This window comes from Artibeus jamaicensis, unplaced genomic scaffold, assembly GCF_021234435.1.
Source record: "Artibeus jamaicensis isolate MK-2021 breed Jamaican fruit bat unplaced genomic scaffold, CSHL_Jam_final contig_465, whole genome shotgun sequence".
Taxonomy (NCBI): Eukaryota; Metazoa; Chordata; class Mammalia; order Chiroptera; family Phyllostomidae; genus Artibeus; species Artibeus jamaicensis.
Window position 1 is genome coordinate 19,275,050 of NW_026521843.1, and position 23,892 is coordinate 19,298,941.

The following is a 23,892-nucleotide window of genomic DNA, read 5'->3' on the forward strand; positions in this document are numbered from 1 at the left end:
TTCTCACAATTTTTCTTTAATTTTTTTTTTTTCTTGTCTGGTTGCAATGGCTCAAATGACCAGAATGGCACTAAATGGTGGTAGTGACAATTAGCATCCTTTTCTTGTTTCTGATTTTGTGTTCAGTTTGCTATAAATAAATTTAGCATGCTAAGAAAATTCTCCTAACCCCATTTTATTAATTTTTAAAAATTAATATTGAATTTTATCAAAAGACTTCCAGGTTACCTATTGTGCTAATCCAAATTTTTTCAATTGACTTATTTATGTCGTTATGCTAATGCATTCCTTAATATTGAGACGTTTTTACATCTCTAAGGTAAACTGTGTATATATGTGAGGTTAGTCTGTGGCTTCCTTTATATTTAAGGGCAAAAGAGGAAAGAAAAGAAGATGAGGAAAAAGAAAAGTCCACGTAGGGAGCTGAAGGAGGTAGGAGTAAAAAAATTTTTTTAAGATTTTATTTATTTTTAGAGACAGGAAAGGAAGAGAGAAACAGAGGGAGAGAACAACGATGTGTGGTTGCCCCTGTGCATCCATAACTGAGACCTGGCCTGCAACCCAGGCATGTGTCCTGTCTGGGAATCGAATCAGCAACCCTTTGGTTCGCAGGCTGGCACTCAATCCACTGAGCTCCACCAGCCAGGGTAGGAGTAACATTTTAAGAAGCCACAAGAGAATATTTAAAAACTGCTTGGCGAGATGGGTCTAATGCAGCCAAGAGGACAAGGAGGAGAAAGGCCAAAAAGTGTCTGAAAACCTTGGTCTTTGGTGATTTGGGGTTTTAGTGAAGTGGGAAGAAGAGGCCAGACCATCAGCAAGCTGGGGCTTAACTGGGATGAGAGACAATGGAGACAAGTTTCTCCAGGAGCTGAGATGTGAAGGGAATGAGTGGGTTCGGGCAGTAATTACAGGAGCAAAGGGGCAATGCTTTTAGGACATAAAAGCAACGGGAGCATGATTAGGTACTAAAGAGCATAAGCAGACAGGGAGGGAAGGCGTTGTTGGAGGCGGGATCCTGAGCAGGTGGGAGGCGCAGGGGGAGACTCAAGTCCAGGGATGAGGGCTTCTGGCAGGGGGAGAGCGCCTCTTTTTGTAGTTTATTTATTTATTTTAAAAGGTTTTATTTATTTATCTTTAGAGGGGAAGGGCAGGAGAGAGGGAGAGAAATATCAATGTATGGTTGCCTCTCGTGTGTCCCCTGCTGGGAACTGGCCTGCAACCCCGGCGTGTGCCCTGACTGGGAATGGGACCATGATCCTCTGGTTCACAGGCCCATGCTCAATCCACTGAGCTACACTAGCCAGGGTCTGAGAGACCCTCTTTTTGAGTCGAAGGAAATGATTGGTACCTGTAGGCAGTCTGGGCGGAGAGGTGGGATTGATTATTCTGCAATGCTGGAAGAGGGTGTCCTTGTCCAGCTTTCACCAGTCTTCTTCGACCTGTTGGAAGGGTCCATGGTCTTGGTCTATGTTGAGAGTTGGCTCCCTAGGTGAGGTCAGGATCCATCCCCCCCTCTCAGCCAATAGAATGAGAGACTATATGTTTCCTCATCCTGAGGCCGTTATTCCTGTGGGTTGTCAAAGGATTTCAAGAAGTCTCTCTTTCGCCAGATGGTATGAAATGGATTGTGAGCATAATTAACACAGTCAGCGGCAAATAAAATGATGCATGGATGCCATAAATTCACAGAAGTTTCTGTTACCATAAACGCAAAGTATATATAAATCAAGATAATATTTTAAATCTTTATAGGCCTCCTTTTCTGTTTCTGAATGATTGGTCACATCAGCACATGAAGAGAAATGTTGATGGCAATGTGTATTTCAACACGTTATATTTTAATATCCGTAGTTTATTCCTGTTACTAACTTTGAACCCTTAAAAAGGAATATATTTTGAAGCTTGCAAAAAAATTTTCCATTTGCACACTAGGCTCTCATGTGTTGTTAACAAATTAGTCCCTGAAAGAAAGGCTTGATGGAGTTTTGGGGGTCTTTTTCTGTAATTTTGGAAAAAAACTTCTGGTTTGATAAACACTGTAAATAACTATAGGATAAAACCCAGCTTTGAAAAAATGCCCCCACAGGCTTCTTTATTGAGTAAGATCTCACTTATTAAAAATCAAGGTTGACAGTTTGACAGGTTCATCATGGTTCAGAAATCCCCTGGGGCATTTTAACCTTTTAAAACTGTTCAGATGTTCACACTGCCAAGTGAGCTGACTCTCATGTCTGCACTCTACCCTGCTTGGGCACCGATTTTGGAAAGTGTCATGGTTACTATACCAAGAAGTCAGATACCACACAAGGTCAAATACTGCCCAAAGCCAGAGAGTTTAAGGGTCTTCCTTAGAGAGGGAAAAAATCAGCGTGGGTGGGAAGTACGAATTCAACAAACCACCCAGGGTGGTCCGCCACCTCCTGAGCCCCTGGGGAAGCAGCAGGCGGATCCAAGGAACGTCCTAGCACAACAAAGGGGGCAGCAGCACCCTGTAAAGGGCTTTGTCAGCTTCACTCTCGTGCCTCAGGGGATCATCTCAACAGCTCTGCTGTACCCCCAAATGTTGGCACAATCCAACAATAGTGATGCAGAAGTTGGTTTTAAATGACCTGAAATCACTTCTATTAGCTCTTCAGTTAAACCAGCATTAACTTCTCACACATTTTTTTTTATTACTGTTCTATTACAGTTGTCCCAATTTCCCTCCATTGTTCTCCCCTGGCCCCCCACCTCACTCCCACGGTCAATCCCCACCCTGTTGTTCATGTCCATGGGTCATTTGCTTGTAAACCTAAGCATTCTTAAACTGTTAGTCTGCCTTCTTCAGAACAGGCCACTCAGTCTTGCGGCTTGTCCAACATACCGGAGCCTGGGATGCTGAGAAAAAGAGACCTGGACGGAGTCGCAGATTGGTGTTTCTGAGGGCACCGGGATGAGAGGTCAGCTTCCACCTGCTGGGTCAGGCGGTGGTTCCTCCTTGCTGCCCCAGGGAAAACCTGAGTGAGATGAGAGAGCATAGGGACTGCCAGGCTCCCCGCGCCAACCCCTACCCCGCCCCACAAACGCATTAGCTTTCCACTTGCCCTCCAGTGTGACTTATCAGCTGTTTGGGGGTGGAAGCTAAAAGAAAACACACTGTGGAATGTACCACTCTGCATGCTAAACGAAAGGGCTGAGCCAGCTCAGGGGTTAAGAGAAGGTTTGTGAATTAGAAGAATAATGATCTTCAGTTTCTGACCTCCTGGCACGGCGGCACTATTTATCAGGAGACGCATGTGACTGGTTAAGACGCAGAGCCCCAGCTTGAAGGAAACAGCTGCTTGAGGCTGGCTGGCACTTGGCATCTGGGCAGGCAGGGTGCACCGTGATGACAACACAGTAAGTAACGGGAGAGCTTCGCGAGTGCGTGTATGTGTGTGTGTGTGTGTGTGTGTGTGTGCACGCCCTGCAAACCACCAACAATCTTTCATTTTGATTTTTGTTTCCCTCTGGCACTAAGGGAGGTATTTTGTTTGCACTGGTGATTAATAGGCATTTCCATTTTCTTAAAAAAAGAACCTGTTATTTTCAATGTTGTTTTCTAATTTTAAGGATGAGAGGGGGCATCTTTCCTGACTCCTATCTAGAAAACAGCAAGTTTATTTCCTGGTGTCCAGGATTTCAATGGTCTGTGGTGTTCGGGTTCAAAGCCGAGATTCAGGTCATGAATGAGAGAAGCTATAGAAGTGAGTTGACATTTGATTTGATTTTAATAAGTTTTTACCAATGAAACTTGAAAAAAATTTTGAGAAATAACTTGTGAGTTAATTATATGGCTGACTTGACCATTCCTAGTCACTTTTGAAGACGCTCTCATTTAACTATGTGTAACAATCTGCAGTACAGAAAACTAACAAGATAATATGTAGATTTCGATTAGAAATCATATTTAGATTTCATGGGTGCTTTCTAACTCATCAAAAGATACGATTTATAGCTCTTTTCTTTGGCAAGTTAATTCACCTTCCTTACTTTAATGCTAAAATTTTGTATTGCCTCTGGTAGTCCTTATTTCAGATAAGGGAAAGTGGGTGTTTTTATGATACTCGGAGTCTCGATTCCTTGTTTTCACCCTGAATTATGAAAGTGTTGCCCAAAGCTGATGATCAACTTCGGGGGGCCCAGCACCCAAATAACTGAGAGGACCTGTTCTTTCTCCAGTTCACTGGGCAACGCTTTTAGGGGGAGCAGCAGAGCAGGCCCCAACCTGGAACAGAGCTGCCGTTTGGGGACTTCTGTCCTGTTGCGGCCATGACAGAGAGAATGCTTAAAAAGAAAGGAGAAGGAAAAGGGGGGAGGGCAGAATCCTGAACTGATGGTGATGTAAACCTCTGGCAGTGATGGGCCTCCGGAATCAGACTGTTGTGGGAAGATAACCCAACAAGTTCCTTTTTCTGGATCACCTCGATATTGAGGAGGGGGCCAGAGCGTGGTTGTTTTAAGATGAATTCTCACTACCCTGGCTGCTGTGGCTCTGTGGATTGAGTGCTGGCCTGCGAACCAGAGGGTTGAGGGTTCAATTTCCATCAGGGCACATGCCTGGGCTGTGAGCCAGGTCCCCAGATGGGGGCGTGCCAGAGGCAACCACACATTGATGTTTCTCTTCTCTTTCTCCCTCCCTTCCGTTTATCTAAAGCTAAATAAATAAAATCTGGGAAAAAATGAATTCTTACTATGTAATTATTTGGCTTGTGACAAGCCCAGGGCCCCTGAAGTGTTTCCCCAGGAGACTGATGGCCTGTCCAACATGCTCAGGTGGTACAATTTTCTTACCATTTCTGTCTCCTGCGGGGAGGAAGGACTACTTTTCCCCCACCACCACCTCCCCTTGTTGTAGGGGAAGAAGGGATTGAAAAACCCCCGGAGTGTGCTGCTTCTGCCACAGGTTGTCCCAACGCAGTTGGTCTTGAGTCCCACGTCAGCCAAAGATCAGGGAAGTGTTTTCAGATACTCTGTCTGGAAAAATGGCTGTCTGACATTGGGAAATTCCCTTCTGTCTCTTCCTTAAAATGTAGAAGAATTCACAAAACCAAGCGTATGCAATAAGAAGAAGTATTTTCCACTTCTTTGTTCCTCTTCAAGCTGTTGGTGTGAGGTCACTGGGTCAGCCTGTGGCCATGTGGCCGTGTGGCCATGTGGCCCAGAGACGTCCCTGTCCCTGCCTGACTGCACGGCACCCGCTGCCCCCTGGGCCCTCCTGCCGGGAGTGCGCTTCTGGTTCACTTCTACCTTTTCCACAGGCTCATGGTGGAAAAGAACTTTCTGGCGAAATGGTGTATTTGGAATAATAGAGCTACCCACAAATAAAATGGGGGTCTAAATGGCAGAATAGCCTTTGAATTATTTGAGTGCTGAATTTTTGAAAGCCTGCAGATTCCTTTGAAAACCCCAATGATCCATTGATTTTCAAAATATTAATCACAGACTAATGAAAATAATTATTTTACATGGAGATAGTATGTCGAGTCAACAACTTGTGTAGGTCTGGGTAGAAATTATAGAATGTACAATTTAACGCCTTCTTATAAAGATGAGGAAATTGTATCAGATTCCTCCGGGTCACAGGGCCAGTTAGTGGCAGAGCCAGGAAGGTGAGCTCAAGGCTTGGGCTACTTTTACCATCATAATATTAACACTACGAATTTTCATTCACATTCATTGTACCCTGACCGTGCCAGATGCCACGCTGACCAAGTGTGCTTATTTTTGTATAGTTGTCCTGTGTGTGTGTGCTGTGTAATGTTCTTCCAGTGTTATTGTGGGAGAAACTGGAGCTCAGAGGCCCTTTGCCCCCTGCCCCCCGCCGCTATATTTGGCACAGGCGAAGGTGGCCCCTCAGTCAGACTCCAGAACCTGTACACATTAGAAACTAAAAGTAGAACGCGTATGCTAATGTCCCATATTTAAATGTAAAAGCTCATGAAATGCAAATGAGACTATTTCAGCACGGTGTAATAGACACACAATGCGCCAGGGCCCTTTTGAACTCTCCATGGCAGGAAGGGTGAGGTTTCCCCTGGTGACAGTCGAAGCCCAAGCTGTACGCGGGTCTGCGACAGGCACTGTGTTTTGTCTTTAATGGCAGTTCTGGGACAGCTCTCTTGTTGGGGAGAGCACTGACCTGGAGTTTTGTCATTACCCTGGAACGCACCGCTGTCACTGCCCCTCCTGGCCCTTTCCTCGGTGTTTCCTGTCACTCCTTCCCTTTGGAGGACAGCCACTCCACCCAGGCCCCACCCCAAACAGCCTGCTTAGTGATGATAAAACTATTACCAGACCTGGTTCTTGTAACTCAGCCTGGAAGGTTGGCTGTCCACAGGGGTGGTGGTGGTTTATGAACAGAAGTAACACAGTCCTTCCCTCTGTTTGCTCCTTTGGTTTGCTCTGAGCTGACAGGGAAGGTTGCAGGCCAGGGGACTGGCTGTGGCGGGGGAGGGAGGAGAGGGTGCTGTTCTCTGCTGACTGGGTGCGGCCCGCACCTGCCTTCCCGGTGGCAGGCTTCACCCCTCTACCTGCTGCATGGCTAAAGACCGCCCTCTGACTTGTGAACCACGAACCCGAGGCTTTTCTGGGTCATCAGCCAGACAGATGCAGGGCCCTTGGGGAATCCTGCTTCTGGAATCCTTCAAAAGATTTAACATGGGCTCTCCAGGTTGCTCCAAGTGGTTAGATGTCCAAATTGGGGCTGGTGCTGAGAAAGAGCTGGGAGTAATTCATAAGTAACAGAAGGGACCTTGGGTTAATCAGGAGGAAAATTAAGTAAGTAGGCCATTTATGGATGTCTTTGAGAAAGTTACCAATGCTTTTTCAAGGCTGTTATGACAAGATGACACATTTTGAAGATTAATCTAGTGATAGCAAGAAAAGGGAATTTTTAACCCGCTTCTTTCCTGCCTGATGTTTCCTGCCTGCTGAACCAAAACCACTGGAAATTACCTCTAATTCTTGCTTGGTTGTGCTTATTTCCATAATAATTGGTGTAGTCCAGTGGGTATTATACGGACATATATAAGATGAACTTGAAATCACAGAGGAGTCCAAAGCCATACTTCAGAGCTAGTTTGAAGCAAAATTGTGCTGATTTCCCTGGAGATTTTGGGATAAGGAAACAAATCTAATGATGCAGGGCTTGTTCTGTTTCTGTGTTTTGCCTGACTGTGTCTTCCAAAGAACCTGCTCCCAGAGAGTTGACTCCCCTGGGTCCCTCTTTCCCTTCATGTGAATCGCTCATTTACAGTTCTCAGAGTTGTATAGCTGGGCACATTTCCGTTGTTCTGTGGATTCGAAAGGCTGGTTTCATTTGCTGTATTAAAGGATTGGAGCAGCATCTCTGGAGTCTGTGGTGTGTAGGTTTGCTGTGCTTTGGTCTTCTTTGAGCCCATCTTTGGTTTTGGCCAAATTCCTACATTTATATGGGAGTTTTTGGCTGTAAGGCTTTTTTTGCACATTGTTACAATTCTGTGAAAGAAAGAGGCCATCATCACTAGTGTCTATAGTGAGAAAACTGAGAATGAGAGAAAATGAGTTGGCCATGGTCACAGAACCAGTAACCGGCAGAGCTCTGCTAGGTCTCCAGTCTTCTGACTCTGAATGATACTATGAACTTGTCCTTTGTGATCACAAGTGCTGTAGTTTGTATTATCTCTGGTGAACAGAAGCTAAATGGATGACTGTTTTCATGATATGCCATTTCCTGCATGCAGTCATGGTATTTCCAAGCTTATGGATACTTGGCTTCAGGAACAAGGTTGGCTTAGTTACAGTCACAATAGTGTTTGTTTAGGGTAATATTTTTAAAGGAACTTGATGGTCCTATTCTTCCCCTGCAGATCCAGTGTGATTAAGTGGGAGTCATACCAGCTATGGCATAATGTAATATTCAGCTTTAGAAAAAAAATCTGTTCGCTTTCTAGATGCAGAACTGCAGTCAGATGCCCAGCGCTCCTCTTACCCAACAAAACAAGCCATCAGCATCCTTGGAGGTTCTGCCTGGTTACAGTACCATATGCCCATGGAAAATAGTGTACTCCACCCACTGGAAAAAGTGTCCACTCAACCCTCTCCCTCTGCAGAGTCATCTGCCCACAGCCAAGAGGGGTTCAACTTGCTAGAATAATTGAACGTGTTTACTACTGGTCATCTGTCTGTTATGGCAATCTGGTTCATTGTATAAAAGCATTATCAGTATGTTGGCAAGGTCATAAAAATGACAGCGTGTGATGCCGATGATTTTACAGTGCAGCTGCGCATTATCCCGACTGGGGCTTACAAGCTCAGGGACGGGCGAGGATGAACAGCTTTGTGGAGGTAGTGGCTATTACAGTAGGCCTTTCTGAAGTGCTTTTTTGGAGTATGAGTGAGAAAGGTAGCCTTCACTGGATTTAAAACATCCTGAAAAATATGTAATTGATGAACCAACTCAAAGAGTATTTTTCTTTAGTGACTACTGTAATAATCTATACCTTTCAAGAGGACAAAAGGGGAAAGAAAATTTTGAAAAAGAAAAAATGAGACGGTAGGTTCAAGGCTTACTTTCTCAGATAATAGCCTATAGAATTTGAAGTCTTACAAGCTGTGGTACCTCTAATGTAAATGGAGAATTGAACGAAATATGTGAATGATTTAGGTAGCTGCAGATACCCTGACATCTTTGAAGTTGCTATGTGATCAGATTTTTTTTTCTGAAGGCTTCTCTATTTCTCATCTGCTGCCTTAACTATATACTTAACTTAGTGTTGGTTTAGGTGGAGCTATCCCTACCCCACGAAATATTCCAAGACTCCTGCGTGGATCATTATGGCATGAATTTGCTTATAAGTGTACTCAGCGTTTCCTCTTTGAACATGTTCTAGGGACAGTCTTTGACAGAGAGGTGGTCATGGCGGAAAAGCGCATGAAAAAAAGTTAAGTGAATGGTGAGTTCCAGAAGTTCCCTTTAGTAACTACTTAGCTGCTGCTTAATTCAAAAGCTGCAGACAAGTAGTTGCATTTGAACATGTGATTTAATTGTCTTCATCTTCCCTCTGAGGCATCTATTCTGTGGTGGAGACCTTAGCAACTGACGAACTAGCTAAAAGGAAGACAATGGCCTACAGGAGTCAGGCAAAGAGGCTGTGACTCTGCTGTGGAATCAGACTGCATATTAGACAGAAGGAAAGAAAAGAAGGAAGGAGGGAAGGAAGGGAAAAGGAAAGGGAAGAAACTGTTGAGTCTCTCCTCTATTTTTTTTGAGAAAGTAATATTTTTCCTTTCATCCAACAATTAATAATGGGCTGAGGGGTTGTTTTGGGGGCTTTGGAGGAGGTTTGAGTCTTCTATGGAACTTCACTTTGGGAAGATAGCATTAGGAATTTTGGGAAACTGACCGGGTTTTCCAAGCCTCTTTAGACCTGGAATCAAGGATCTAGAAAGAACAGAAAATGGCCTTTCCCAGCCACACTTTAACATCTTGCTGTGTGATTGTCTAGGAGGAATGTTTTCAGAGCACAGGTTACTATAGATTTCTGGAGTACAGAAACTACTTAAGAATTTAAAATGGCTTTAAAATACAAGAACTGAGTATAATTTCCATATTTGGTTCTGAAAAACTCATATCATAAGTTCAAGTTGACTGACTTTGGATTCTGCTCTACTTCAGTTCTGCTTTTTAAAAGTAGACAGTATTTCATTTATGTAGGGAATGCCTGCTATTCAAAATCACATGGGTTGACAGGATGTTTTAGAAATCATTATTTTTTTATGGCAAGGACAGTGCTTGGTCTACGTGGTGGCATTTGAGATTTCTTGTCTCTTTCTCTTTGCAGTCACTCTGATTCTAAGATGAGTCTGTCTCCATTCTGTGCTAGGCATTTAAACTGAGTCTGCTATGGGGAGAGGAAAGAAACGGATGTTTATCTTTGTGTCTCCCAGAGGTAGACATTATTGTTGACACTGTTGCAGAAGCGATAAGTAAATTTCTGAGATGTTTGAGCCACAAGCCGGTGAGAAGGGAAGCCAGGGTTCTGGTCCTAGTTGCCTGGTACACGTCTTTCCTGTTCCCATCACAATGACTCTCACTATGTTTATGTAAAAACTGGTGCTCACTATGCAAAGGGAAGCCATTGTGCAGAGTCGGGAATCTGCTGTCCTTGTTAAGCAACTGACGTCGCGTCAGGCTGCACACATGGCCATTTTCACTAGAAGGACGCTGCAGGACAAAGAAACACCCTAGGACTCTATGGAGTTATGATTGCACCTTGCAGTCTCCTTTCAGCCCCTGCCCAGAAAACACTCATCCTGTGCCCCTTGTTGAGGTGTCCTATCGACTGTGATGCTCTGCACCTTCGGCAGGGTGTTCCTGCAAAGCAAGGCTCTTGGCAGCACTCAAAAATCATTATTCTGTTTCACATGACGACATGTTTCAAAAAGATCATGGCTGTAGGACCTGGCTGATTAATTAGCAGTGACAGTTTGCTTTAAGTTACGTTTGGTTTTTCTGAGAAGTGACTTAATACTGGCACCACGCGGAACAGTCATCCTTACTTCATAAACTGTTTCTTGGCACCATGATTCCAAATAGATAAAGGGCCGAGCAGACCTTGAAGCAGTACCAGTGGAACATATCTCATGCTATTTTAATTCTCTACATCTTTGAAGAAATACTGCTTTCATCCTCTCTTTGGAAGCTACAGGAACTTTGCTTAACTTAAGCCAGTGATGGTGGTATTATTGTGTAAAAATTGAGGCTCCATCTCTTTCAACTATAAGGATGAGTGAGAAATGTATCCTGCATAGAATTCTGCAATCATTGGGAATACTAGTATATTTGAGAAACTGTTTTGAGTTTTAATTCTCCATTTTGGCAATTCTACTACACCAAACGTTATTAAAACTTCAGTGGTACAATCTAGTTTACAGGTAACAAGATGAAAAAAAAAGTATACAACATACTTTTATTTGATTCATTTCCCAAGTATTTTTAAACTGATGATTTGCATATTGCACAAACACGAATAACAGCACAGACTTTACCCTACAGGATGCTACCACTTAGTTAAGCAAATCAATATTTTAAAAATTATTACAACACTCATCTACAATATACACATATTTGTACTATGAAAGAGGTTTGTGCAGAGTTCTGTGGAAGTCAATTTGTGAAGGTAACAGTGTCAGGGTGAGTCAGAGAGGGCTCTCTAGGGCTGGTGACATTTGGACTGAGTACGAAAGGATCAGTAGTCATTGCTCAAGAAGAAGAAAACTGCCTTTTGGAAGAACCCATTTCAGAAATAACCTGTAACTTTGTAGATATGAATCAGGGTATATATTAGAGGAGAAACCAGAGAAAAGTCCCAAAAGATGCGGTGACTCCAGGCTTAAGGATAGGGTTTGCCCTTCTGAAGCACTTAGATGTTTTTGAGAACCACTCCAAATTTAAGAAAACACACCTTTTATCATAGAAAATTTCCAACATATACAGAAGTTGACAACATAAGGAAGCCCATGTATTCAATACCCAACTTGAACAACTTTCTTTTTTTAATTACAATTTATTTTTGTTTTAATTGTTGTTCAAGTACAGTTTTCTGCCTTTTCTCCCCATCCCAGCTCACCCCCCACCCCTCCCCACCTCCCTCCCTTTTCAATCCCCCCCCCTTGTTATTGTCCATGTGTCCTTTATACTTGTTCCTGTGAACCCTTCATGCTCTCCCCACTGAAATTCCCTCCCCTCTCCCCTCTGGTCACTGTCAGCATGTTCTCTGTTTCAGTGTCTTTGGTTATATTTTGCTTGTTTGTTTGTTTTGTTGATTAGGTTCCTGTTAAAGGTAAGATCATATGGTATTTGTCTTTCACCACCTGGCTTATTTTGCTTAGCATAATGCTTTCCAGTTCCAGCCATGCTGTTGCAAAGGGTAGGAGCTCCTTCTTTCTTTCTGCTGCACAGAATTAATTCCATTGTGTAAATGTGCCATAGTTTTTAGATTCATTCATTTACTGATGGGCACCTAGGTTGCTTCCAGCACTTGGCAGCTATTATGAATTGTGCTGCTATGAACATTGGGGTGCATAGGTTCTTTTGGATTGATGTTTCAGAGTTCTTAGGATATAATCCTAGCAATGGAAATGCTGGGTCAAAAGGCAGATTCAAACCTGTGCACCACAATGTTCATAGCAGCACAATTTACAATAGCCAAGAGTTGGAAGCAACCTAGGTGCCCGTCAGTAAATGAATGGATCAAAAAATTGTGGTACATATACACAATGGAATTCTATGCTGCAGAGAGAAAGAAGGAGCTATTACCTTTTGCAACAACATGGATGGAACTGGAAAGCATTATGCTGAGTGAAATAGGCCAGGTGCTGAAAGACAAATACCATATGATCTCACCTTTAACAGGAAGCTAAACAACAAAACAAACAAGCAAGCAGAAAAAAACACAAAGACACTGAAATAGAGAACAAGGGGACAGTGACCAGAGGGGAGAAGGAAGGGAAGTTAAGGGGAAAAAGGGGGAGGGATTTGGAGGAACAAATAGGAAGGACACAGGGATGAGAACTAAGGGGGGGTGGAAATGGGAGGGAGGTGGGGAGCAAGGGGCGGGGGAGGCTGGGATGGGAAAAAATAGACAAAAAACTGTACTTGAAAAATAACTAAATAAAATTAATTTAAAAAAGGCAGATTCATTTTTAGTTTTCTTAGAAAATTCAATACTGTTTTCCATAGTGGTTGTACCAGTCTGCAATCTCACGAACAGTGAACTAGGGACCCCTTTTCCCCACACCCTCTCCAACATTCGTTGTTTGTTGCTTTGTTTATGATAGCCATTCTGACTGGTGTAAAATGGCAACTCGTTGTGGTTTTAATTTGCATCTCTCTGATAGCTAGCAATACTGAGCATCTTTTCATGTGTCTCTGGACCTTCTGTATGTCTTCCTTGGAGAAGTGTCTGTTCAAGTCCTTTGTTCATTTTTTAATCGGGTTGCTTGTCTTCTTATAGTGGAGTCATGTGAGTTTTTTATATATTTTGGAGATTAAACCCTTGTCTGAGGTATCATTGGCAAATATGTTTTCCCATATGGTTGGTTCTCTTTTTATTTTAATAGTTTTCTTTAGCTGTGCAGAAGGTTTTTATTTTGATGAGATCCCATTTGTTTATTCTTTTCTTTATGTCCCTTGTTCTAGGGGACATATCAGTAAAAATGTTGTTGTGTGAAATATCTGAGATTGTTCTGCCTATGTTCTCCTCTAGGACTTTAATGGTGTCACAACTTATATTGAAATCTTTTGTGCACCTTGAATTTATTTTTGTGTATGGTGTAAGTTGGTGCTCGAGTTTCATTTTTTTTTTTTTTTGCATGTAGCTGTCCAGTTACCCCAACATCATTTGTTGAAGAGGCTGTTTTTACTCCATTTTATGTTGCTGCCCCATTTGTCAAAAATTAATTGACCATAGAAACTTGGGTTTATTTCTGGGCTCGCTGTTCTGTTCCATTGGTCTATCTGTCTGTTTTTATACCAGTACCAGTCTGTTTTGACTACAGTGGCCTTGTAATACAGTTTGGTATCAGGTATTGTGATTCTTCTTACTTTGCTCTTCTTTCTCAGAATTGCAGCAGCTATTCGGGGTCTTTTATGATTCCATATAAATTTTCGAAGTGTTTGTTCTATGTCTGTGAAATATGCCATTGGTACTTTAATAGGTATTGCACTGAATCTATAAATTGCTTTGGGTAGTATGGATATTTTGATGATGTTTTTTCTGATCCATAAACATGATATATGTTTCTATTTGTTTGTGTCTTCCTTGATTTCTTTCTTCACAGTTGTGTAGTTTTCTGAGTACAGGTCTTATACCTCCTCGGTTAGGTTTATTCCTAGGTATTTTATTTTTCTTGTTGCTATATCAAATGAGATTTTTTTTCCTGATTTCTGCTTCTGCTGTTTCATTGTTGGTATACAAAACTGCCTTTGATTTCTGGATATTGACTTTGTATCCTGCTGTTTTGCCAAATTCATTTATTACATTGAGCAGTTTTTTGGCAGAATCTATAGAATTTTCTATGTACACTATCATGTCATCTGCAAACAGTGACAGTTTTGTTTCCTCTTTTCTGATTTGGATGCCATTTATTTCCTTTTCTTATCTGATCACTGTGGCTAAAACTTCCAATACTATGTTAAATAGAAGTGATGAAAGTGGACAGCCCTGTCTTGTTCTTGATCTTAGTGGGAAAGATTTTACTTTTTGCCCATTGAGTATGATGTTAGCTGTAGGTCCCTCATATATGAACTTTATTATGCTGAGGAATGGTCCCTCTATTCCCATTTTGCTGAGTGTTTTTATCATAAGTGGGTGCTGTACCTTATCAAATGCTTTTTCTGCATCTATTGATATAATCATGTGATTTTTGTCTTTGTTTTATTTATGTGATGTAATATATTTACTGATTTGTGAATATTGTACCATCCTTGCATCCCTGAGATGAATCCCACTTGGTCATGGTGTATGATCTTTTTAATGTATTGTTGGATGCGGTTTGCCATTATTTTGTTGAGGATATTAGTGTCTATATTCATCAGCGATATTGGCCTGAAGTTTTCTTTCTTTGTTGTGTCTTTATCTGGTTTTGGGATGAGGATGATGCTGGCTTCATAAAAAAGTTTGGGAGTCTTCTATCATTTTGGATTTTTTGAAATAGTCCGTGAAGGATAGGGGTTAGCTCTTCCTTAAATGCTTTGTAGAATTCTCCTGTGAAACCATCTGGTCCAGGGATTTTGTGTGTCAGGACCAACTTGAACAACTTTCAATGGCCAATCTTGTTTCCCCATGTCCCCACCACTGTTTTTTCTTTTCCATAAGAGTTTGGAAGCAAATCCAAGACATTTCATCATTTCACCTATAGATATTTTATTATGTAGTTTCTAAATGATACATTCTCTTTTCAAAAATCTTCAATATTACTAATACATTCAAAATAAGTAGGGATACTCCTTAATTACGGCTGAAACTTGCTCCAGAAAGGAGTGATATGAATATACTTGAATTCTAAAAGGAAAACTCTGGAGACAATAAGGAGGACAGGAGGAAGCAGAAAGCTACCAAAGACCAGTGGAAGACTCCAAAGATGGAGCTTGAATCAATCAGTGGTGGTGAAGAGGGCGGAAGAATGTGCACAATGTCTGAAAGTAAAGTTAATAGTTTTTTCAAATCAATTGGATATGGGCATGATGGAGAGGAGGGAGTTGAGGAAAATTTGGAGGTTTTAGCTTGCATAATTGTCATATGAATATGCCATTAATTGATGTACTATAGGGATTCCTTGAAAAGCAGTTTAGCCTGGTTCTTCATTCACCAAAGACTACTGGAAATAAATCCAAAAATACTTTTCTTATACCCTCAGACAATACTTTGACACTTGAAATAGTTATAGAGTAGTTTTGATCTCTCTACCTGAAAAATGTCATTAACAAAAATTGGAAAACATTGAGAGAATAGCATCTAGATGCCAGAGGAGACAGAGAAGCCACCTGGACAGACTGATAACTGAGACCTTTTCAGATTACATATAATTAATAGTTATAAAATAATAAAGGTGAATGAATATGATTTGTTCATCAAATCCCCAAACACTGAAAGTTTGAAAAAGATACACTTAAAATAACAGAAATATTTTGTCACAACATATGATAAAAATGTTCAAACAAAAACATTGAAAGAATTGTAGAGTAAATGTATAGCAAATATCCATATTTGATTTTACCATTCATAATTTATTCTATTTGCTTTTTAACACATGTACCCATTTATCCATTTTTCTATCCATCCACTGGTTCATCTTTCTTTTCTTTCAAAATAAGTTACAGTCAGCAGTACACTTCATTCTTAAATACTTCATTACATATGAGGTCTGTCTGAAAAAGGTCCAGCCATTGCTAATATAATGAGAACAGTTTGCATGACAATGATATAAACTGGCATCCAAGGAGAGTGGACTGGAGTGTGCATGCATGAATAATGACAACTTCACTGGACCGGTCAGTGGGGGTAGTAGACACCAGTGAGTGAGCATGTGTATTATGTGACCATTGCATTCAAAATTACCAAAAGAATAGAGCTATAAACCTGTATCAAATTCTGCATTAAGCTTGAACATTCCTCTTTGGAAATTATTCTGGTGATTAAGAAGGCTGCAGCTATGGGCAACTGGTGATTGGCAGCTTCATTACTATAATGTACCTGCTCATGCATCATATCTCATGCAGATTTTTTTGATGAAACATCAAATCACCCAGGTGACTCAGCCCCCTATAGCCCATATCTGGTGCCCTGTAACTTCTGGCTTTTCCCAAAGCTAAAATCACCTTTGAAAAGGAAGAGATTTCAGACCATCAGTGGGATTCAAAAAGATACAACAGGGCACCTGGTGGTGATTGGGAGAACTGTGTGAGATCTCAAGGTGACTACTTTGAAGGGGATTGAGATGTCATTGTCTTATGTACAGTGTTTCTTGTATCTTCTTCAGTAAATGTCTCTATTTTTCACATTATATAGCTGGATACCTTCTGGACAGACCTCATATATCATTAATGGAGATCAATGTTTTGTATGCAGAACTTGTGTTTTATGTAAGAGAAATTAAGCTTATACATTTATTTTACCAAAAGGAAAGACTGCGATTCAAGAAGGATAACAAGGTTGTTGCCATATGTAGCAGCCACACCTACAATAAAACAGCCTTGTCAAGTATTTACATATCAAAGCCATGTGCTTCTCAGTAAATGTTAATTGAATTTCAATGTGAAGAAATTGACACCTCAAAGCATAAGCTTTCTGACAGCGAGTGATAGAGCTGGTATGGGAATGAATCACTTCTAATAGTTTCACATTGAGCATCACTCCTTGATGCAACCTCTCTGCAGAGCGAGAATGCACTGTAGTGAGTGGTTTGAAAATGCAAACTGTAATAGAGGCGATTCATTCCCTTCAATTTTATCCTAAGAATAAGAGGAGTCAATACTTGGGAATAGAAATGAAGGCAAAATGTTCTCACAAAAGAGAACTGTTTATTCACATACTGCAAAAAAGAAAAAAAAAGAAAGGAAGGAAAAGAAAAGAGAAAAGAAAAGGGCTGCATTCATTAATATTCATCCTTTGACTTCCTCCAAAAAATTATAGCAGCTTATGATAAACAGCAAAAATAAAATAAAACTGAGAGATTGACACAGGAATAAAACAAGGGTCAAAATATGTCAGTTAGTAGAGTGTGGAATAAGTTTAGATTTAGGAAGCTTTGAAATGTTTTAAACGAAGTCATATTGCCCTCTGGTTAATCTCGCCAGTTGGTTCAAGCATTGAAAATCCAGCTGAGAGGATGTCTGAGAAGGAACATTTGTTTGCATGTTTGTTGTTGATGAAGATATCTTGTATTTATTTGAAAATAGAAAAATTCAGTCAAATCACCAGGCATTCGTCTACACAAAAGGTAGACATTCTGATGCTAAAAAAAGAGTTAGGTGTTGGACTGATGTTTCCAGTTCCAGTGGAATGTTACGGTGTCAGTCTGTATCAGTGGTTCTCCACCGGAGGCCGTTTTACCCTCCAGAGGACATTTGGCAATGTCTGGAGGCCCTTTGGGTTGTACCTCCTGGGTGTTGAAGTGGAGTGATACTGGCATCTAATGGGGAGAGGCCAAGGATGCTGCTAAACACCCTACAGTGCATAGCATGGAGGGATACCCACAACAAATAATTGTCTGTCTGAAATATCAATAGCACTGAGGTCAAGAAACCCTGACCCATATGAATCAATTACAAATCTCACTCTAATACGCTTTCAAAACACTTTAGATGCTTTACACATGCCATTTCTTCCTGAAAGCACTGTTGAACAGTAAGTAGTGATCACCTAATACACTTAATGAATTACTGCTGCCTCAGCACCAGGTCAAAAACAAGGTGTAAAATGACTAATCTTTCACAATGAGAATCACAAAAAGCCAAGCTGAACGAAGCAAGTTTGACAGCATTCTTTGGCATCCAAGAGCATCAAATGCTGGCAGGCAAGAATACAGATAGTTAACTAGCAGAAAAGTATTCAAAGGAATTGGGGTCCCATTGTTTATCTGAGCTGGGAAAAGGATCACTAGATCCTAAGTCAAAGAATGTTTCATCCTGGGTTGTCTCTCTCTGGGACTTGGAGAGCTCATTTCTCTTTTCTTCTCTTTCTCTTCAAAAACTGAAGAAAGAGAACTGAAGGTATTGGAAGCAGGTGGATTAGATAAACTCCTCTGCCAAACTGATGATTATGTCTCTGATTTATAGTATTCTCCTTCATCTTCCCCTCCCTACTGTAATTACATACGCTCTTTCTGCATTTGCAACCATGCTTGCCTTCTTTCTTTATTCTTGTTACATCTGGTACCCATCCCTTCATTTTTGGTTACCCCCTCCTTCTCCTGAATGTTTAACTTCTTCTCTACGAGATCATCCCCATCAGTGTACAGGTATGTCCTGGCAACTCTCTTCATACAAAAATATCCCTGAATCCCCACATCCTCTACCAATTTTTCTTTACTGCAATCCAACACAAACTCACTAAATTCATATTCTACACACACTGTCTGTTTCTTTACCTCCTATTTACTCTTCAATTTGCACCAGCCTGGCTTCTGCCCACAGCTCTGCTGACGCTGCTCTTTTCAAGGTTACCTGTGACCTTGTAGAAAAAATTTTAAAGCAGATAGTTTTCCATCCTCCTCTTATTTGACCTCTTGGTGGCATTCAACACACTTGATGGTTTCATCTCCCATGAGCTCATTCTTCTCTTGGCCTGAGGGCACAACATGCTTTAAGTTTTCCTTCTGTGTCTCTGACAGCTACTCAAGGTGCTTTGCTGCTTCATAGCCTCTCTCTGGTCTCTAGATGTTGGAGTTCCCAAAGCCCCCATATCCTTCCTCTTTGTATTTTCTTCCCCTGTAACACAAACCATTCCTATGACTGTTCACATGGTGATAACTCCACATTTTACATTTTATCTCAGATTTTTTCTTGGAGCTCCATATTTGAACAAATCACTGCACCTTGAGACCTTCACACAGGATTTTCACAGGCACCACGGCCCTCATACATCTTCAGCACAGTTCTAGATTTCTTCCAACATAACTATTCCACCATCTTGCCAGTCTCCTCCAGCTCAGTAAACGGAATTAAGATCTAGCCAGCTTTTCAAGCTTTCCATTCCCTCACATCTTTCACTAAGTTAATCTCCAAGTTTTAGCTCTTTGGCTTAAATAACACCTCTTCAAAGAGATCTTTCCTGTCACTAACCTAAAATAATCCCTCTCGTCCTTCTCTGTCCTAGAATCCTGTGTGGGTTTTCATTCATAGGTCTTATAACAATTTGTAATTAAGCATTGATTTGTATGTCTACTTATTTATGTTGATTTTCTTCACTAAGCTGTGTACTTCTTCCCTGTATAGAGACAAGGTCTGTTCCATTCATCACTGGATATCTAGGACCTAGCACTGTGTGCTAGGTCAATATTTGTTGAGTCTGTAAGTGGCTATTTAGCTTTAAAAGGGCCTATAAAACTGGCCCTAAAAAGGACACCCCCAAGAATACCCCCACCAGGATCAGAACTGGGTCCTTTGCTGTTAGAATTATAATTTTAATTAGTTTAAAAGACAACATTTAAGCATTACCTAGAAAAACAGCAGGAAAAAAGATAATGTTTAATAAGTGTTTGTTGATTGGCCAACCAAGTGAAAATACACTACATTTCTTTGTATTTCAATTTGTTTATTGATAACATAGATGTAACACTATTAACTCTTTTTATAGAATTATTTTATAGGATGAAGTTAGATCATTTTACTCTAATGTCCTGTAAAGAAAAACATTCAATACCTTAAAAGCCTATTCAAAATGATGCAGAGATGACATGTACTATCAACTTTCTTAGTCTGAGGACCACACAGCACTAATGGTTTATGAAACAACAAAATGGTATTAGTCTTAATTGCTACAAGCCCTATTTGAAGAACACCATATGAGTGCTTTTTGTGAAGTGGACAGAATTATATAATTGCCTACACAGCCTCAGAGCCCCCTTCTCTGCTTCCCGCCCCAGGGGAAGTGCCATGTGAAGCACAGAACAGTGACCCCTGCTGATGGCATCTGGCCCAGGTACTGAAGGGTACAGAGATGAACAAAACACAAAGGAAGCAACTTCAAGGGGAGGAGTAAAGCACAGGACATTTAGATCTTGACAGGTCACAGATGCTTCTTCTGGAAAAGAAAACCCTTATGTTTTTAAATTGAATATTCAGTTTGGGGTTGCTCATGGGCGCTTGGGAGGGGATGAAAATTTTAGTATCTCAAATTTTTGTAACTTGAAAAAGCTGATTGTGGGAAAGAGGGAATGATATTTTCCCCCTTTACTTTTGTATTGGGCAAGCCCATCTGTTTTAAAGTATGAACAATGGCACTGGATGGTGGAACCTCTGAAATACTGATTTCCATTTGTCTTCACCTGAAATCTTCTGGGGTAATCAATGAATCTTTGTGCATTTGAATAGTGGTTCACACACCCTTTGAGACCCTGGGCAGGTGATCCATCTGAGCCCAGGCAGCATCTTGAATTTCTCTGAAGCATTTAATAAGAGGCAGGTATCATCCTGAACACAATAACCCCATTTTGTAGAGAGGTCTCTCTCCAGTGTTAAGAGTAGAGCCACCCAAGCCGTAAACAAGCTGCTGAGAATGTGGAAAGTATTTGCTCCTTAAAAGCAAATCCGTATCCCTCTTTAAAAAACTCTCACTGTCTGATGTAGGTCAAATTTGAAGACAAAGCAGTGGGAGCTATGATGTGTAATCTGTTTGTTCCCAAACCTGAGAGACCAGGGCCAGAGTCTCCTAGCCTACTGGTGTTGTAGGCATGGGTTTAGATTGGGGAATGGGAGCATGTGTGGGTCTTTTCTGGAAGCTTTAAAAATAAGGCCGAAGTGAGTGACCAAAGATAACTGACCAAATATACAGGGTTCCCTGTGACAGGAACAAATGAACACACAAGGTTCAGGACCCAAACATTAGAGCCAGAGAATCAGCCTTTTGTGCACAGAGCCACTTGCATCCCAGGGCCATGCCCGCATGAGCTCACCTTCACCAACACACCTGTGCTCATCTCAAAGGTACCCACGCTCTTCTGCTGTCCAGCACCGCACAACCAGGAATTTTAGCTTCTTACTGAAACCTCCACCAGCATTTTAGGCCTCTGCATACAAAAATTATTTTGCCAAAGGGAGATGACTAGGTTGGAATTGTTTTTGCAAAGTCAAAGAGCCAAATTCTCTTGAAATCAGACTGGTGAGCCTAAGTTCCATGACTGACAGCTGTGTCGGGGCTTCATTTCTCCATATTTAAATGGAAAGAGCCACCTCATGTCCTAAAGCTCACACTTTTTAAAGCAGATGCATCAGTTCAAAACCAGCCTTCTGACACATGTACTTTTCATATCTCAGGGACCTCAGTTTGAGCCTGGATTCCACAGAAACACATGGTGATGGAATGTTTCCCTTTCTTCTGTTAACTCGCTGTTCAAACTTGGGCAATTTATGTTTTGTTTTTGGCTCTGAGACTCTTCTGTATGAGAGGAAACCTGATAAATAAAAGGCCCCCTTGAAAAGTGGAAATGTTCTCTCCTACACCATGATCTCTTTCTCTATTAGAACTACAGTTTCTTTGAATAGACCAAAAAAGAAAAAATCACTGTTAAAAGGCTTGAATGAGTGAGCTGATGAAACCAGGTGTTTAGAAATCAATCTTGCAGCTGCTCTGACCAGTAAGAAACCCTTCCCTCGTGTCTGGTTTCTCTTCTTAGCATAATAAACAACAACAAAGGAAGTATAGCTCAACAAAGGAAGAATACCAGCTCAACTTGTCTAAGTAGCTCATTACCTAAGTGCTGAAAACTACACTGGAAATTATCCTGAAAAGTCCACAGTGATGAGCTGTGGCTGGTGGCTCTGCTGGCTGCAGCGTTGTCCTGTGCACCGAACTTGCAGGCTCCATGCACAGTCAGGGCACATACCCAGGTTGCCGGTTCAGTCGCCAGTTGGGGTGTATGGGAGACAGCCAGTCAATATTTCTCTCTCACATTAATGTTACCCTCTCTCTTTCTCTCTTTTTCTCCTTCCCTGCTCTTTAAAATCAATAACAGCATGTCGAGTATCCTCTGGTGACGATTTGGAAAAAAAAGTCCATAATGATCGCTGCCTGTGATTTACTCCATCTGATGAGGAGAAAACTGTTACTAGTCATAGGCTACAAATCCAAGGCCACAGAGAGAGAGGAAGTGGGAGAGAGTAGAGTGGAACTAGGTACTGCCGTGTGTGGAAACTGAAAATGTCTTTGCCTCTAAGCATGAGTAGGTACATATTTTTAATAGCTTGCCCGTGTGCACTCTGTTTTACCTTCATCTTTCCAGAATGTGCAAATAAAGTGTTGTGAGCATGTTGGCACCACGTCCCATGCCCTTTGGGAATCATTAGTGAACATGCCCTTTGGGAATTCACTAATCATATGATTAGTGAATCATATTGATTACAGGAACTTTTCTATAAAAGAAAATCCCAAAAATCAGAGGAAATTGCAAAACTTGGAGGCAATCTAGAGAGTTTCAGCATATCATAAATGGAAGTAACTAATAATGTATTCAGTGTAATCAAGCTTGACAAATACTATAGAAATCCCCAAACTTACTTTCTCGCGTGGGCAAGAGGTGACGTTTGTCTAGCAATTCGAACCTCCTTTTTTAATGAAAATACGCCAGAAGGCATAGTAGCTGTTGTATGATTCTCCCTTGTCCAACGCACAAATGGTAACATTCTGAAGACTGGCACATTGGAGGGTCCTCCTTAGCTTTTGCTTGGCTTCTACAATGTCAGCAAGCAGCACGATGAGTCAGGTTGGGACTCATAAGTGCGAATGACCCCAGGGCTGAGAAAGTAATCATGATGACTGACGTGGATTAGGGATCAGGAAAGTTCTCTTTCTGAGCAGAGTCATATTTCACTTTCCTCTTAAATCTACTAAAAGAAGAAAAGGCACATCGTTGAGTTAGAAAAATGGCAGTGACACCTGGCTGCAGTTGGGAGACAATAGAGGGGAGCGGGGACTTTGGAGAACAGGGAGGTAGTTGCTACTAAACTTCAGCTTCCTCGTTGGGAGACAGCCCTAGAATTAGCAGATAGGACTTATCCACAAGAAGCTAGGACACTCCATTTTTAATGTAAAAGACTAGATTTGTACAGTTTTGCAACTACAAAATTTTTGATACTTTGTGAGAGCCAGTTCTATGTGAGCCTAATAACAAATTATATCCACGAGCTAGTTCTCTGTCCAAGAGGTCACCATTGTCTACCCTGTGGATGTTGAATGAGAAAGAACTTGGTAACTTGCACCATCTTCAATCTGGAGGAAAAAAACCAAGACTTCTGGTTTATTATTTATATGTCTTTAAATAGGCTTTCTCACATAACGAGAAACTTGTAAAAAGGGTATTTGAAAACAGTATTTACAGTGTTTCAACCACCACTGACTGCACTTTCATATTTAATTGCTGTAGCAGCAGAGCCAGAGTTCTTGGGTTGTTGTGGAAAGCATGATTTTGTGTTAGGACCCCCGGGCATATCTGTGTGAGATATTGCTGATGTCAAGCATACGGCATCTGTGCAGCCATCTTGCTGTGAACATGATCCTCAGCAGAACACTCAATGGAATGATTCAGACCCCTCCGCATTATCACAGAGATACGGAGCTTTGGATGCATCTAGATGACAGATGGTGTTTTCTAGTTTTTATAAAATAGACA

The 23,892-nt window shown here is 41.3% G+C and overlaps 1 protein-coding gene across 13 annotated transcripts in view; it reads left to right on the plus strand.

Annotated features, from left to right (window-relative positions):
- RASGRP3 (RAS guanyl releasing protein 3) overlaps positions 1 to 23,892 on the plus strand; it is a 109,667-nt gene that overhangs the window by 31,223 nt on the left and 54,552 nt on the right. For 3 of the 13 annotated variants that reach the window (XM_053666979.1, XM_053666981.1, XM_053666978.1), the window contains exon 1: positions 3,045 to 3,381. The exons of the other annotated variants lie outside the window; for them this stretch is intronic. The gene's annotated coding sequence lies outside the window, so the exon portion shown is untranslated. Of the gene's footprint in view, positions 1 to 3,044; positions 3,382 to 23,892 lie in introns of those variants that run through there. 13 annotated transcript variants of the gene reach the window in all.